Source organism: Heteronotia binoei, chromosome 9 (genome assembly GCF_032191835.1).
Source record: "Heteronotia binoei isolate CCM8104 ecotype False Entrance Well chromosome 9, APGP_CSIRO_Hbin_v1, whole genome shotgun sequence".
NCBI lineage: Eukaryota > Metazoa > Chordata > Lepidosauria > Squamata > Gekkonidae > Heteronotia > Heteronotia binoei.
Window position 1 is genome coordinate 66366339 of NC_083231.1, and position 18209 is coordinate 66384547.

Here is an 18209-nt window from a genome sequence, read left to right on the forward strand (position 1 = left end):
TATTCTAAGTACGGTAATAGGAAATACACGGTATTCCGTATCTTTTTGGCCCCGTGTATTTCCGAATCCGTGTAATTCCGTATTTTTTTTTTTTTTGCACAACCCTAGTCAGGTCCTATATCTACAACTGTCTTGTACATTTTGTTACAAAGTTACTATTTTCAGCCTGTTCCAAGCAGTAATTCTATGTGGTTACCCTTTTTACTTCAGACTTTAAGCTGTCAGCTTCTCTTTGCTACTAACTCCTAACAGTTCTTCTTCCTGTTTTTCAAGTCTCATTCTCTCAACATTCTGTCAGCTCTCATTAGTTCCTCTTAGAGAGAGGTTGAACCTAGCCTGTCTGTCATAAACCCCATGTAAACTGCATTACAGTAATCTACTCTGGATATAATCAGTAGAAGGAGCATAATGGCCAGTTCACACTTGTTGAGGAACAGCCATAGCTGGCATATCAGTTCAAACGGTTAAAAGGCGTTATGTGCCATGGAATAAAACTGAGCCTCCAACTATCAGCCAGCTCATCTCCAAACTATGACCTTCCTTACTTGGGGAATTGCAGCTCCTACCAGGACAGATTATTTCCTCAATCTCTGAGTAGCTCTGTCATTGCCCAGCAGCACCTCTGCCTTGTCTGTACTTAGCCACAGTTTATCCATTTGGAGATGCTTCTGTTCAGGGCTTCCATGTACTCATCTGGCTCAGCCATTAAGAAGAATGAGAACTGGGTATCATCTACATATTGGTGGTACCTCTCAAAATCCCTGCATAATCCGCCCCAGCTTCCTATAGATGCTAAGCAGCTTGGGTGAGGGGGGAGGGGACCAACAAAAGGCCAGCATGTACAAAGGTTGCCAACTTTTAATTTAAAAACTTCTGCTATTTATTTGCATGGCCAGGGTGTAGAACCCAGGAGGAGTAGGAAACATGTTTTAATCCTATGGCTAGTATGTGCAATCTCCCTCTTCATTTTTGTACGGGCTCCCTGAAAACTAAATTTTCTCGGGTACAACAAATCAAGGTGCCTAGAACACATTATATATATAGTGTTCTCTCTTAATAGAGAGCAGAATAAGGCTTCACTCCCCCCTCCCTTCCTGTTCCAGAAGGGAGAGGTGAGAGCAAAGCCTCTTCCTGCTTTCTATTAAGAGAAGGGTCTATTGCGGTGCTGGCTGAAGTGGGTAAGCATGAGACTAGTGTCACTACTCTGAGCACACCAGGGGTGGGGGGTGGGCAGGCCACCTTCCGTCCCCCCCCCCTTCCCAGTGCGCTCAGAGTAGTCTTGTGCTTACTCACTTTGCTAGTCTTGTGCTTACCCACTTTGGCTGGCATCGCAATAGACTCTTCTCTTACTAGAAAGTAGGAAGAGGCTTTGCTTTCACCCTCCCTTCAGGAACAGGAAGGGAGGGGGAAGCGAAGCCTCATTCTGCTCTCTATTAAGAGAGAGTGCTATTCTGATGCCCAGCAAAGTGGGTAAGCATGCAGCTGGCATCTGAGTGCAACAGGGGGAGATGGCCTGCCCGCCACTGCCTAACTGCCCCACGGCAATTAGGCATTTGTCTTGGGTGCCAGGGGGAAAGCCCAATTTGGCACCCCCCATATGGCACCCTAGGCAAATGCCTAATTTGCCTAGTGGGCGAGCTGACCCTGATAGGCACAGACCTGAACACTGAGACAAAGTCAAGCCCAGACCTTGCCCAGTTTGGAGCTAATGAGATAAAGTCTGGGGAAGATTCCTTCCTTGGACACTCAACCCAAGCTGTTCAGGCAGTCTTGGGATTGTGTTCAGTATAACACATGCCAACCACTTCCAGGTGGTCACTTCTGGAAAATACCGGCCCATTGGGGCAGGGCCCAGTGCTACCTGGAAGTGGTGGGTGTGCATTGCTCCCAAGTAATTCTGCCATACCAGGGGTGGGGCCTGATGCCACCTGAACGGTTCTGTTCAGACAGGGATTTCGGCTTAGTGGTTTGGTCTATGGATTTGGTACAGGGCTGCCTGGCTTGTGATCCCCAACCTCAACCAGGATTTTCCATCTGTGTCCATCCCTAATGACTTGTGTCAACTTGCCCATTGCCTTCTTCTGTGCTACAAGCTAGGGGTAGTAACTGAGTTGCTGCTCATCATCAGCATGCTAATGGGCTCTGAGCCTACAATACTAGTTCACACCACTGCAGGAACTGCTCAGCTTGTTCATGAGCCATTTAAATTTCCCATTTCACCCCTAGTGTTTTTTGTTGTTGTGGACTGAGGTTGGGTTCTATTGCAAGATGAAAGAACTGTTCTGTGTCAGAAGAACTGCCAGTGATGCAGTCACTGGTTCTCTGCACTGTGGCTCTCTGTGCTGTGCTTCTTTGCCACCCACAGAGAGTGTGGGAACTGTCTATGGAGGAAACACAGACATGCACTAGTCAGTCCATGCCTGAAGCAGATGAAATGGTGCACAAAGATTGAGATGAGCAACTGGGCTCCTTGCATGAGCTGCACAGTTCAAGCATACACATTAAGTTAAACACAACTGTGGCTCAAACTGTGTAGTTTTAAAAAGTCTGACATCCAGCCTCAATTTTTTGCTTTTATGTATAGAAATTTCTGGCAACTGGCTAAGAAGTCAAAAAACTGGGTGGGCTATCCCCCCCCCCCACCCCAGGCTGGCTGGCTACCCTAGCTACTCCTGGTAGCTAGTGGCTGGTTGCTAATAATTTAATTATGTCATGGCACAGTACATCAAATGTTACAAGTTCCAATACAGTGATGATACATTGGATTTTTCTTTATTTTTTATATTTGCAGTTCTTTCACCACTTTTAAACTGGGTAAAAGGTTCTGGCCTACTTCCCACACTAGCGTTGCAATCCAAAGAACATGTTCCTAGAAGAAATAGTGCCATACTAGTCCCTCTTTGTGCTAGTAAAGTGTGGTATGAAGTTTATTATTCAAAAATATAACAAATATTCCTAATGTAAAGATTTTTTTTATTTTTTTTTACAATCTGGAGCTATTGGATGTTTTCCAGGATGAAAGTTGTTCTAGTGACTCATTCTCCAGGACAGTGAATGGGACAGGAACAAAAGGAGAAACTAATAAAATTAACAAAAGGATAAACTAACACACTATCAGTGGTTTTGAGCTGAAAAGGAACATAAGCTAACCAGAACAGTTTGTAGATGTTCTTGCTCAGTAGGATCATCTTTAGTGGCCTTTTGTGCTTATCCTTTTCTCTTTCTACACATCTTTACACCTGCCATGCTTCAGCCTGAGACAAAGCAATGCTGAGGCAAGCAATGCTGGGGACTCCTCAGGAGAAGGGGACTCCTCAGGTGTAGAGGAGCTTTGTGTTGTCAGCCCTGAACTAATGGCAGAGGACCTACGACTAATCAAGGCTTACAGCCAGCAGCTGATCCAGAGCCACCTGCACCTCACCCTGATGCACCCTGATGAGACCCAGTTAAGTGAGATCAGCCCATCAGGCTCTCCTCTACCCTTTGAGCACCGGAGACAAAAGCTTAGAAGGGAGCTGCAAGCAAGGAGACTGTGTGCACATCTCCTGGCCCATTGCCTGTTGCTTGCTGATGACAGCCTGGACTAGTTGCAGCAGTTCTCCCAAGCAGCTGGCTTTTAACAAGGGTCTGTTAGGTAGTGCCTATAAAACCCAGTGAATGGAGCCTGCATACTATGGAAGCAACAAGTTGCTACCTTCTTGACTCAGTGACCAGAGCTCTGAACTCTGCTCTGTTCCTCTGACCCTTGGACTGGATCTTGATTTTGACATCTTTCCCCATGCACTTGTGAATGACCTTGGACTGTTGGACCTTGCTTCCTGTATAATGCTATGAACTGGACTCTGCTCTCTTGGTAACTGACCTTTGGACTGAACTTTGATTTGGACTCTGGAATTTGTCTTAAACTGACCCTAGATTTTGACAACACCCTTTTAGATCCATGTAGAGCAGGGGTGTCGAACTCATTTATTATGAAAGCTGGATCTGATATAAATGAGACCTTGAGGGGCCTGAACATGTTGGGTTGGGCAAAGCCATTTCGGGCTGGGCCATGTGTGTACCTACTTAAGATTAGGTAGCAGAGATATAAATTTTATAAAGAACATAGACAAAGACAAGTATATATATTTTTAAAACTTAAAACATGCTAAAAACATTAGTACTCACTGGTCTTAAAGATAATAATAATAATAATAATAAATTATTTATATCCCGCCCTCATAGAATAATTATACAATACATTAATTATATAAAAACTTTAAAATCAACATGCTTTCTTTGTATTTCTCCCATGGGATCTAGGGAACTGGGCAAAGGAAGCTCTGGTTCTTAATTTCCCCAGGGGGCTGAGGGGGGAGAGGAGCCTCAGCCAATAGAAGGAAAGGCGGCTTGACTTAGTAGCTCTGCTGTGCAATTGAGAGAGCTTGGCAAAGCAAGCTGTTTCTCCCCCCCTTCCTCCCCACGGGAGGAGTCTCAGCCAATGGGGAAAATAGAGATTTTGCTCTGTAGCTCCTGTGCAATTAAGCAAGCCTTACAAAAAAAGCTGTGATGCAGAAGGAAGCAAGAAAGGAAGAAGGAAGCAGATGATAGTCAGTTGCTCAGGGGCCTGATAGGAGCCCTTTGGGGGCCTGATTCGGCCCCCAAACTGCATGTTTGACACCCCTGGTGTAGAGGGTTTCCTGTCTTTATGTTGGCAATGATCCTAATTGTCCAAGTTATTCCACAGTTTGTGACTTTGCAAGGGGATTAGCCTGCTATACAGGCCAACTATCTACCACATTACAATAAATAAAGTATTGGTAGGTATTTATACACCCTTCTAGGAGACAGGAGACAGAGAGCTGTCATTCAACATATCCATATAAGGTGCTTTCATTTGGGCAATGGAATGAACAGGAAATGATTAATATATATTTTCTGATGGGAGAAGCCAGCCATGGAGACTGTACTGCACTGGTCCCTTACCCTCTCAGACAAGTTTACTATTTGAAGACTAATGAGAGTTGAAGCAAACAGCTCATATGCCCTGCAGGAATCCACATGCTGAAATCTTGTACCTGATCTCTTTGAGTAGGAGAGGCTAAAGGTGCCATTAGTGGAAGACAGTGATGATGGCTTCTGTCCAATAATGTATCTCATTCATTGAAGAAACCACCTGAAGAAAGCACTAGAGTATGCCAGAGGTCTGCCTTTTATTGGCTCTAGTGCAACACATAAACTTACGTAAATAGATAAATAAAAGCCTGATTCCCAGACAGCAGTATGAAGTCCAATTGGTTAACTTCAATTGATATTTCATAACACTGAAGAATGTTTCATGTCTTCATAATTTTCAGGTATGATTCTATGGGCTCATTGTGCAAGTATACACATAATAAATTAAGCCCTGTCAGTGCCAAGCTGCACTCTAGCTGTTATGGTGGTCATTAGCCAGATTTAAAATAGTCACACAGTCACCACAGCAGGGTCATTAGTAATTGTTGTGTCAGCATTGGCCACCATGCTGCAGGGAGCAATGCTTTGTGTCTCTCCATAAAGCTGAATTTAAGAGTTTGCAAAGCATTTTCATCAGGAGTTTTGTGCCATTTTCTCTTACCCAACAAAATTTGTTAGCCGCTAGCTCAGCTACCAAAGAATGCTATTTATTTTGTACTTACAGCAACTCAGCCAAGTGTGAAGAAAGTGAAAAGCTTTGCCTGAGTGCCTGGTTTTTACATTCATCAATATGAAGTCTTGTACTGTTTTTAGCTGTCACCTTTGAATTAGAGCAAAACAGTAGCAAATCACCCTATGACAATAATCATCATGTGCATCCTAGGACTGGCTTCTGCTAAATTGTACCCAGCAGCTTCCTTTTAGAAGTCTTTTATAAGTCTTCACCAACAGAGAAACTCTTTCTCCAGCAAAGGAAAAGAAGTACTTTCTCATTGGAGGAATTCTTTCTCCTTATGATCCAACTTTGTGTGTGTGTGTGTGTATATAATCCAGTTAAATATCATTATCATTTCTGAATATTCAAAGTGCTTGACATACATTCTGTCAGAATTGTTTGGCTTCCAGATAATATGAACATACAGAGCTGCCTTCTATCATTTGCATGTTGGTGGAAGCAGCACTCAATAACGCTTATACTAGTCCTACACCAGGGGTGTCAAACATGCAGGCCAGGTGCCGAATCAGGCCCCCAGAGGGCTCCTACCAGGCCCCTGAGCAACTGGCTTTTGTCTGCTTCCTTCTCCCTCTCTCATGCTTCCTTCTGTATCTCAACTTGCTTTGCAAGGCTTGCTCAATTGCACAGGAGCTACAGAGCAAAACCTCAATTTTCTCCATTGGTTTCTCCTGATCCCCTGGGGAGGAAGGGAAAGATCCAGAGCTCCCAAGTTCCCTGAATCCCATGGGAGAAATACAAAGAAAGCACCTTTAAGACCAACAAATGCTAATGTTTTAAGCATGTTTTATTTTAGGTTTTTATGTTTGTCTGTGTCCTTTAAAAAGTTTATATCTCTGCTACCTAATCATAAAAAGGTACACACATGGCCTGGCCCGACACAGCCTGGCCCCGTCCAACAAGGTCTCATTTATGCCAGATCCAGCCCTCATAGCAAATGAGTTTGACACCTCTGTCCTACACAGTCCTCCTGATATTACTGAGTTACTGATATTACTTTTTTTTTAACTGAGTAAGAAAATAGTATCTTGCCTATGGTCATTTGCAGAGCAATCCTAATCTTAAACAGATTTACCTTCTTCTAAATTCACTGAAATCAATAGGTTTATCAGGGTGTGATGCTGTTTAGGGCTGCAGTGTTATTGTGTTTGTGGCAAATATAAGAGTTAGAACATGGACTTAATTTCTTGCAGTTAGGCTCTTCACTATGCCAGCCTAATGCTCATGAAAGTCAAGTGTTCCCATCGGTACAGATCACATCTAACTATATGTTGAGCTGTACAGGCCAATAATCCTGTGAACATCTATGGAAGTGTAATTGGTAAAATCAATATGGTGGCCCTCTTATGGAATGGCTTCCCTAAGGAGCTCAGAAAAGCTCCCACACTTCTGTCATTTTGCAAGTGATGGCCTATTATGTATGCAGAGTTTACTGCAGATTTTATTTAAGCTTGACTTTGGATTCTGTGCCTGCTTTATGTAGCATTTGTTTTCCTCCAGTGTATTTATTCTTCAGCCACAACATAAAACCCTCACTTATATATACACATCCAAAGCTGAAGAGAGCTGCACACTAACACTAATTCCCTGCCTTCCTTTGCAAATTTGCAAGGTTTTCTCTTTGTGATTCTTTGTGTTGATCCTGCACACTGGCCATGATCTTGGCAATTTCTTAAAGTCTCTCCTTCTGGAGATTGCACCCTTTTCTACAAACAGATCTCTCTCAAGCAATTCATAAGTTTGGCAGTTTGCAGAAGGTCCATGTGGCTCAGCTGCCATTTTAATGCTAGGCTTCCAGAGACTGCCAAAATTGTCCCCCCCCCCTTTTTAAAAAATTTTTCACTAAAGCATGAAAGGAGAAAAAATGTTTTCAAAGCTTTAGGCTTCCCATCCCAGTTTCTCTCTTTAAATCTCATGTCTATTTCATTCATTTTGTTTGCATGCAGCACTGAATATAGTCATTCCTGCACATCTAACTATCTCCAGGACTGTGAACAGAAGCCCAAGACAGACAACATCCTCTAGCACAACTTTTTTTTAAAATTTTCCTCATAATTTCATTTTTTTAAATTCAGTGATCTGGACTAGCAATAGTCTCATATTGCTAGACTCATACCACTTATAAAAAAAAAGGAAGGAAAATTTTATAAATGGAGCCTGTACACTGCTGAAGGGGGAGGGATGGCAGAAGGTGTAGAATGACTTTGCTGTGCATGGGGTAAGAACGTAAGAACATAAGATAAGCCATGTTGGATCAGGCCAATGGCCCATCCAGTCCAACACTCTGTGTCACACAGTGACCAATATATGCGTGTGTGTGTGTATACACACACACACACACATATACATACATACACGCACACCCACATATATATACTGTGGCTAATAGCCACTGATGGACCTCTGCTCCATATTTTTATCCAATTCCCTCTTAAAGTTGGCTATGCTTGTAGCCACCACCACCTCCTGTAGCAGTGAATTCCACATGTTAATCACTCTTTGGGTGAAGAAGTACTTCCTTTTATCCATTTTAACCTGACTGCTCAGCAATTTCATTAAATGTCCACAAGTTCTTGTATTGGGAGAAAGGGAGAAAGGGGTAGTGGGCTTAAGGGACCAGCAAAAGGATGTGGGCAGTATACAAGGGAATCTGTATGCTTTTGAATTCAGCTTGAAATTGAAATTTGGTACAATAGTGCACTCAGAAAACCCAGGGAAACAGTGACCAGAAAGCAAACTGAGCACTGAAGGGAGGAAAATCAATGCAAAACAAAAAAGAACCTGATGGGCATGCACAGTGAAAACAAGGGAAAACACCCATGTGAAATAGGCCTATGTAAACCAGAGCTTTCCCACATGTTTGACTTACTCCTGATTTTCTTGACAGTCCATCCATAAGCCCTGGAATTGATTTGTGCATGGTTCTTTTACATATCTACCCTCTATCTGTATTTTCACAGTGGATGAGTAAGGTTTCCCCTCCTCCCTTGCATTTAAATAGTCAGGAGGATTTTCAAGGGAGGGTGCTATCATCATCAGTGGAGTCATTGGTGGGGTCACAGCAGTTCCCCCCCTTTTTGCATGCTTATATTGAAATCATGGCTGAATGGCTTTTTTTAAAAAAAATGAAAATGAGTTCATGATGAAAGCATGAAGAATGGGGGGACTCTGTTGACATATGCAAGGCTGCTGGGGAGAAGGGTCACACTCCTGGGGCAAGGGAGGCTGTAGCTGACTACTGGGGAGTCCTCCCACTCCTTCCTGTTTTTGCATAGGGAAGCCTAAGGGAGCAGCTCTGTCAACCCATTTGTTTATGAATTGTAAGTGGAGTACTAACTTCTTTTCATACCACACCACTTTGTTTCCCTGAGGCTAAAAGTGGGCATCTCTCCCCCCAAACAGGGCTTTTGCTTTTAAAAAAATTGGCACTAAAACATTGTTATGTTGATTTACTATTGTAATGATAAGTTTAAAAGGTTCTATGAATTCCTAGCTTTCTTTCTTTCTTTCTTTCTTTCTTTCTTTCTTTCTTTCTTTCTTTCTTTCTTTCTTTCTTTCTTTCTTTCTTTCTTTCTTTCTTTCTTTCTTTCTTTCTTTCTTTCTTTCTTTCTCTAGCTCCATCCCTCATGGAGATATAAGATAAAAAGTACATTACCACAAGGGGATAGAGATTTACTTAAAAAAACCCCTCAAAATGGTGAATTTAGCCATGACCTTGATAGCCCAGGCAAGCCCAATCTCATCAAATCTTGGAAGCTAAGTAAGGCCAACCCTGGCAAGTACTTTGATGGGAGACCTTCTTGAAATACCAGTAGCTGGGAGGATGGAGGTAGGCCATATCAAGGCACTTCTCCAAATGTCCTCTGTGCCCCAGTAGGGGTCACCAGAAATCGCCATGACTTCCAGGCATGCATGCGCACATACACAAAATACAAAAAATACCAAAAAGGAAAAGGAAAAGATAGTGGTAAATTTAAAGAGCTTTCTAAATCTAAATCTACAATAAGCATATATATATATATATATATATATATATATATATATATATATATATATATATATATATATATATATATATATATATATATATATATATATATATATGCTTATTTCAATATAATACTATAAGGGTTGTATTTCCCATCATCATTTATTCATGCAGGGTTTTTTGTAGAAAAGCCCAGCATGGACTCATTTGCAAATTAAACCAATCCCTGACACCAAGCCAGCCGGAATGGCATTCCTGTGTGTTCCTTCTCAAAACTGACTGTCTGCCAGTGTCTCGAGGCGGCAGGAGGAAGGTGGCGGGCCTAGCTCGCCTGGGAAATTATAGATGTTTGTATGCAAATGCTAGAAGTGTTCAAAGTAAAATTGGTGAATTGGAATGTTTAGTGTTGGGAGAAAACATAGACATTGTGGGAATTTCAGAAACTTGGTGGAATGAGGAGAATCAGTGGGACACGGTGATTCCTGGATATAAGCTATATCGGAAGGATAGGGAGGGAAGGGTTGGAGGTGGGGTGGCTCTGTATGTCAGAGAGGATATACGGTCCAGTAAGGCTGAGATCAGAGAATTAGATTCACTTTTAGAAATGCTTTGGGTTGAAATAGAGGGCCCAAAAGGAAATTTAACTATGGGAGTTTGTTATCGCCCACCAAATCAAAAGAGAGAGGACGATTATAATATGATGGAAGGCTTAAAGATAGCGGCTAAACATAAAAACTGTGTTGTAATAGGTGATTTTAACTACCCGCAGATTGATTGGGTCAATATGTGTTCTGGTCGAGAGAAAGAGATTGAGTTTCTTGATGCTCTCAATGACTGTGCTATGGAGCAGATGGTCTCAGAACCTACCAGGGGTGGGGCGATCCTGGATTTGGTCCTAAGTAATGCCCAAGACTTGGTGAGAGATGTAAAAGTGATTGCGCCGCTTGGGAGCAGTGACCATAATGTTATTGATTTCACCGTTTGTATAAATAGGGAGTTGTCCAAAAAGACCACCACAACCACGTTTAACTTTAAAAGGGGTAAATACACTGAGATGAGGAGGCATGTGAGGAAGAAACTGAAAGGAAAGGTACATATGGTCAAAACCCTTGGGGAAGCTTGGACGCTATTTAAAACTATAATCCTAGAAGCTCAGATAAAATACATACAACAAGTTAGGAAAGGCACAAACAGGCATAAGAAAAGGCCTGCGTGGTTAACAAACAAAGTAATGGAAGCTGTAAAAGGTAAGAAGGACTCCTTTAAGCGGTGGAAAACCAGTCCAAGTGAGATTAGTAAAAGGGAACACAGGCTGTGGCAAATCAAATGCAAGACTGTGATCAGGCAGGCAAAAAGGGACTATGAGGAGCATATTGCAAAAAACATAAAGACAAACAATAAAACTTTCTTCAAATATATTAGAAGTAGGAAACCAGCCAGGGAGGCAGTGGGGCCCTTGGATGACCATGGGGTAAAAGGATTACTGAAGGAGGATAGGGAAATGGCTGAGAAGCTAAATGAATTTTTTGCCTCCGTCTTCACTGTAGAAGACGAGAACTTTTTGCCCGCCCCAGAACCACTAATTTTGGAAGGGGTGTTGAAAGACCTGAGTCAGATTGAGGTGACAAATGAAGAGGTCCTACAACTGATAGACAAATTAAAAACTAATAAGTCACTGGGTCCGGATGGCATACATCCGAGAGTTCTGAAGGAACTCAAAGTTGAACTTGTGGATCTTCTAACAAAAATCTGTAATCTTTCATTGAAATCTGCCTCCATTCCTGAGGACTGGAAGGTAGCAAATGTCACCCCCATCTTTAAAAAAGGTTCCAGAGGAGATCCGGGAAATTACAGGCCAGTCAGTCTGACTTCAATACCGGGAAAGTTGGTAGAAACCATTATCAAGGACAGAATGAGTAGGCACATTGATGAACACGGGTTATTGAGGAAGACTCAGCATGGGTTCTGCAAGGGAAGATCTTGCCTCACTAACCTGTTGCATTTCTTTGAGGGGGTGAACAAACATGTGGACAAAGGAGACCCGATAGATGTTGTTTACCTTGACTTCCAGAAAGCTTTTGATAAAGTTCCTCATCAAAGGCTCCTTAGAAAGCTTGAGAATCATGGAGTAAAAGGACAGGTCCTCTTGTGGATCAAAAACTGGCTGAGTAATAGGAAGCAGAGAGTGAGTATAAATGGGCAGTCTTCGCAGTGGAGGATGGTAAGCAGTGGGGTGCCACAGGGCTCGGTACTGGGTCCCATGCTCTTTAACTTGTTCATAAATGATTTAGAGTTGGGAGTGAGCAGTGAAGCGGCCAAGTTTGCGGATGACACTAAATTGTTCAGGGTGGTGAGAACCAGAGAGGATTGTGAGGAACTCCAAAGGGATCTGTTGAGGCTGGGTGAGTGGGCGTCAACGTGGCAGATGCGGTTCAATGTGGCCAAGTGCAAAGTAATGCACATTGGGGCTAAGAATCCCAGCTACAAATACAAGTTGATGGGGTGTGAACTGGCAGAGACTGATCAAGAGAGAGATCTTGGGGTCATGATAGATAACACACTGAAAGTGTCAAGACAGTGTGCGTTTGCAATAAAAAAGGCCAATGCCATGCTGGGAATTATTAGGAAGGGAATTGAAAACAAATCAGCCAGTATCATAATGCCCCTGTATAAATCGATGGTGCGGTCTCATTTGGAGTACTGTGTGCAGTTCTGGTCGCCGCACCTCAAAAAGGATATTATAGCTTTAGAGAAGGTGCAGAGAAGGGCAACTAGAATGATTAAAGGGCTGGAGCACTTTCCCTATGAAGAAAGGTTGAAACGCTTGGGACTCTTTAGCTTGGAGAAACGTCGACTGCGGGGTGACATGATAGAGGTTTACAAGATAATGCATGGAATGGAGAAAGTAGAGAAAGAAGTACTTTTCTCCCTTTCTCACAATACAAGAACTCGTGGGCATTCGATGAAATTGCTGAGCAGACAGGTTAAGATGGATAAAAGGAAGTACTTCTTCACCCAAAGGGTGATTAACATGTGGAATTCACTGCCACAGGAGGTGGTGGCGGCCACAAGTATAGCCACCTTCAAGAGGGGTTTAGAGAAAAATATGGAGCACAGGTCCATCAGTGGCTATTAGCCACAGTGTATGTGTGTATATAACATTTTTTGCCACTGTGTGACACAGAATGTTGGACTTGATGGGCCGTTGGCCTGATCCAACATGGCTTCTCTTATGTTCTTATGTTCTTAAAAAAAGCCCTGCACACAAATCTTTATTAAAACTTGATATTTTCTTTTCACAGAAAGATAAAATGTATATGTATGCACTCTACTTTACTTTACTTTACTTTACTTTACTTTACTTTACTTTACTTTACTTTACTTTACTTTACTTTACTTTACTTTACTTCACTTTACTTCACTTTACTTTACTTTATTCGATTTATATCCCGCCCTACCCCACCGAGGTGGGCTCAGGGCGGCTTACAACAATAAAAGCTAACAGAGGTCGATTTAAATACGATAAAAATTATACAATAAAATACATAAAAACCTAAAAATACATAAAACTCACATTGATATACACTATGCTACTATTCCTTAAATCAGTCCTTCAAATTTCCAATATTCAGTAATCTGATGTTTAAGATTTAATATTCAGGCATTCTGCTCACAGTTAATTATATGCCAACCGGAAGAGGGTTGTTTTACAGGCCCTGCGGAACTGTTCAAGGTTCCGCGGGCCCTCACCTCCTCCGGGAGCTGATTCCACCAACAGGGAGCTGCAATCGAGAAGGCCCTGTCCCTGGTCGCTTTCAGACGGGCCTCCTTTGGCCCAGGGATTGTAAGGAGGTTCTGAGACCCCGACCTCAGCTCTCTCTGGGGGACATGTGGGGAGAGACGGTCCCTAAGGTAGGCATGTCCCAGACCATACAACATGACCATGCTATAAGAGGAGTCTTAAAAAAAAAACTGGGAATAACAGTCCCCATAAAACCAATGTAGGGAGAGGTTAGGGATTTTTTTTTTTTTGCACCAGTGGGAGAAGGAAACACACATGTACCATATTACTGATCACAGTTGGCATCATTATGCATCAGTCTTTGCCTTGACACCAAGTTTAGTCAATACAGCTCCTACAAGAGCTATGAAACTAAGGGAGAACCTTCCACCACCCTCTTTAATTTCATTCCTCCTTCCAGTGGCTCCCTTGGCTCTTGCACTCTCTTTCCCTGCTCTAGGTCTCTGGGTGACCTCTATGCTGGAGAAGATGAGCTTGCAAGCCTGCCTATTCCCCCCTCCTTTCCCAGCTCACACATGTCAGAAATAGTAACCCACCTATGAGTCAGTGCTCAGAGACTGAATTAGGTTTTGATACTAAGCACACCTACTTGAGAGTAAGACTGCATGCATTTCCTCTTCCACCTCCAAGAGCCACACAATGTGTTTGAAAGAGCTGCACATGGCTCCTAAGCCACAGTTTGGCCACTCCTGCTCTATTCCTTTATGTATTCATGGTCAAACAGTCCATTCCATTGTCTTGGTTTAACAGCTTAAGTGAAAAAAACCAAGCTTCAGGTGACAATTCTCAAACCTCCACTCTAGAATAGCAACACTTACTAGCAAAGCCACATTAACAAAATATATTGATTATATTCCGAGCTTTGTACAAAAGGAAATGTAACTGGCAATTGTGTTCATGGTGCATGCTTTCCATCTTACTTTGAACTTTTCCAGAACAGAATGCCTGTTTTCCACAAACATAAAAGCTAACAGAAAGATTTTTTAAATTAAATTGTTAGGATTCTCATTACCATGCCATACTCCCCCCTGCTTTATTTCTCAGCTAACAATATGAGAAGTAACCCTTCTCCTGCTGTTTCTGCTTAATATCATAGGCTGATATGGCAAAAAAATGTTTATAACCTTAACTGCATTCTTTCATAGAGAGCTGGTGATTAACGTTAGGCCTGGAGTCAGGAAACTTTCAAATGTCTTTCATTACCAACCTGACTGGGTGGCAAGGAGGCAAAGGGGCTTTCTATTCTTGTCACATCTAGTCACAGGATTTACTCAGAGTGGACCTCACGAAGTGAGATTATACTGAAAGCTGCTGATCTGTTTTCAGAGAATTGTACAATCCTTGAGAGAAATAGCTCCGAGTAATAGAATTTTAACAGAAATGAATCTGTTACCAGTGAGGGGAAAATTGCTCTAGCCAGACAGACCCGAGGTGCCATACTTTCAATTTTGACCGTGCTGTAAGAAATTATGACTAAGAACAGGAAAGGGTGGAGGGGGGATATATATAGGAAGAAAGTTTCTGTAATCCAAAACTTAAAACCCCTGTGATTTGCCACCTCTCACTTTTTCAGCGATAGTTCCTTTCCAGCCCGTTTTTAATGCAGGCAGGCGATGAACCTCTTTCAAGTCACTTCACACTGAGGTCTCACTCTAATCCAAACAATGAAAAAGGAAGTTGGCTATTTTATGCCACTCTGCCACTTTCTGAAGAAAGCACTCCTCTCTCAAGAACAAACTTGAAGACTGAGACATGGCAGAGAATGCAGAAAAGAAAAGGCCTAAGCAGTAGAACACCATGAAATTTCTGCCCCCAAGATTAAAAACTCAAACTTGATTGCTTCTTTACTAGTACATTTTACATGCCTGTGTTCACGACAAAGATGCTCCTCAAAGAAGAAAATGGCTACAGAGTTCAAAACCTAAATTCATAACTTGGTTTTGCCCACCCCCCCAGTCAGAATAAAGAGGCTGACAAAATATTGGGAAACGGGCCACTTTATTTAATTAACACAACTAACACAGCAAGGGCTACCTGCAGTAGGACAAGCCCTGGGGTTTTCCTCCGATCCCACCAAGTCCAACAATGGGCGAGTCACCCTGCCTCCAGCATGAGCCATATGACTATAGCTAATGCCGGGCCGGCCAGGCCAAAAACTACCCTCCCCTAAACTTCTGCCTTGATACCCAGAAGGAGGTGAATTTAGGGGGAGGCACGACTACAATCCGCATTATACAGCATTGAGCCCATCTGCTGCTCCTGTGTATCGACTGCAATAACAGGTGCAGAGGCCTGGGTGCTCACCTGCAAGGTATAAACCTCTTGCTCCTGCTGCCAAGTGACCAAACTAAACCTCCCTACCTAACTTCCACAGCACTGTCAGCAGTACAAGGTAGGCGAAAAACACCTCACCGCAGGCCAATCAGGTGAAATGAAAAGATTCCTACCTGGCCTCTAATAAGATGACTGGTCAAAGCTGTACTACCACAGGGTGGGTGGGCTGAGAGCCGAAAACAAACTGTGATGACTGGGCGGGGTCGAGGCTATAAATAGCCCTGACGCTCCGCCCGCCTGCAGCACCTGGATGGCCGGGAAGCTCTCCAGCCTCCCATCCTTCTGGGGAGGCAAAGAGCGGCCCCGTGGTGCGCAGCCACCTTGCGGTGCGGCCAGGGTGGCGCCAAATTGCCTCACCCAGTCGGAATAAAGAGGCTGACACAAGAATATTGGGAAATGGGCCACTTTATTTAATTAACACAACTAACACAGCAAGGGCTACCTGAAGTTGGATAAGCCCTGGGGTCTTCCTCCGACCTCACCAAGTCCAACAATGGGCGAGCCACCCTGCCCCCAGCACGAGCCATATGACTATGGCTAATGCCGGGCCGGCCAGGCCAAAAACTACCCTCCCCTAAACTTCCGCCCCGATATCCAGAAGGAGGCGAATTTAGGGAGAGGCATGACTACGATCCGCATTATACAGCATTGAATCATAAAGCCCATCTGCCGCTCCTGAGTATTGACTGTACTAACAGGTGCAGAGGCCTGGGTGCTCACCTGCAAGGTATAAACCCTTTGCTCCTTCTGCCACCGCCAATGCCAAGCCTCTGCTTAGGCATTAGCACCCCACCTTGCCGAATGTCACTTAAGAAGGCCCGATTACCCGCATCCGACAGATGAACTCTTGGGGAGGGACTGTGGCTCAGTGGTAGAGCATCTGCTTGGTAAGCAGAAGGTCCCAGGTTCAATCCCTGGCATCTCCAAAAAAGGGTCCAGGCAAATAGGTGCGAAAAACCTTAACTTGAGACCCTGGAGAGCTGCTGCCAGTCTGAGAAGATAATACTGTCTTTGATGGACCAAAGGTCTGATTCAGTATAAGGCAGCTTCATATGTTCATATGAACTCCATCTGGCCAGTACAGCTCTCCCATATCTACCCTAATTCCCAGGTGAGGAAGGAAGGTACCCAGACCTCCTTCTAAGGCTTTCCGCAGGGCCCGATTTGCCTTTCGTCTGGCCCACTCAACCCCAGCCGGATCCCAAGCAGCATGCCAGACTCTTCTCGGTAGGATGGCGGACCAAATTAGCCGGACTCCAGTCCACCTCCGCACAACGGCCCGAAGGTCCGCCATTGCCTGCAATGAAAGGGCCTTCCCCTTCATCAGCCCCAAATCATTCCCTCCAAGGTGAATGACAAGTATGTGAGGCAGGGGATCGGTCCTTCCTGAAAACAACAATGGCAGGAGCCCTGGCCACTGTAGCCCACAACGCCCCTGCCATTCAACCACAGCCAACTTGCTCAGCCCCAACTGGGTACTGACTGGCAATCTCCTTGCATAGTGGGCCACCCAGAAAATCATACTGTGCCCGCAGATGAGGATCCGCAGCCTCCCCTGGTGAGACACAGCACCTGGAATGAGAAAATAGTCAAACACAACTGAACTTCAATTCACTTAACCCTAAACAGCCACCCCAGACAAGCATTACACGTGCTGTAATGCTTGCAAAGGACACAAACCAGCCTCCTCACAGGGACCGATTGAGATCTTGATGCCCTTACACCCCTGATCAGTTTTGGATCACCGGACATGCAGCACCATGTGTCCGCCCACAAATTTGGCATTGCTATGCTGCAACGCCCTATCTGACTGATCATTCTGTGACAGCCGTACCAGTTCACATACCCTTAAAGCACCCAAAAATGCAGTCAGTGCCGCTTCATGAAACAGTGCAATCTCGTAGTCGGAGATACACACCTCAGGCTATACGCAGCCCAACCCCCTAAGTATGGACAGCGAGATGGGTTGCCGGGCATCTGCCCATGCCCCCTGCTCCTGAGACCAACCTTCCAGCATCTTTTTAACCCTAAAATCCCCAACCACTACTGGAAAGCCCCGTGCCTTGCTGATAAAAGCTAAGGCAGCCAACTGCCCCCGGATAGACTTAACTGTTCGGCCCCTATCTTTCAGATGCACACAAAACTGCATCAGGTGCAAAAGTGGAATGGGCCAGCTATCCCCCAATTCAGCCATATGTCTAAACACCTTAAACTGTCGAGCAGCACACTCGTACGCTTTCCAGGTACTCGGGGCCAAAGCTAACAAAATTGCCCTACTGGCTTCAGCCTGCCAAGCTGCCACAGGTCCTGGGGCATCAGCTCTGGCAGTGGGTTGGCCTCTGGGGCCAGCTGGTGAAAGTGCTCCATCTGTCGGCGAGACAGGGCGTCCGCCACCCGGTTACAAACACCAGGCACAT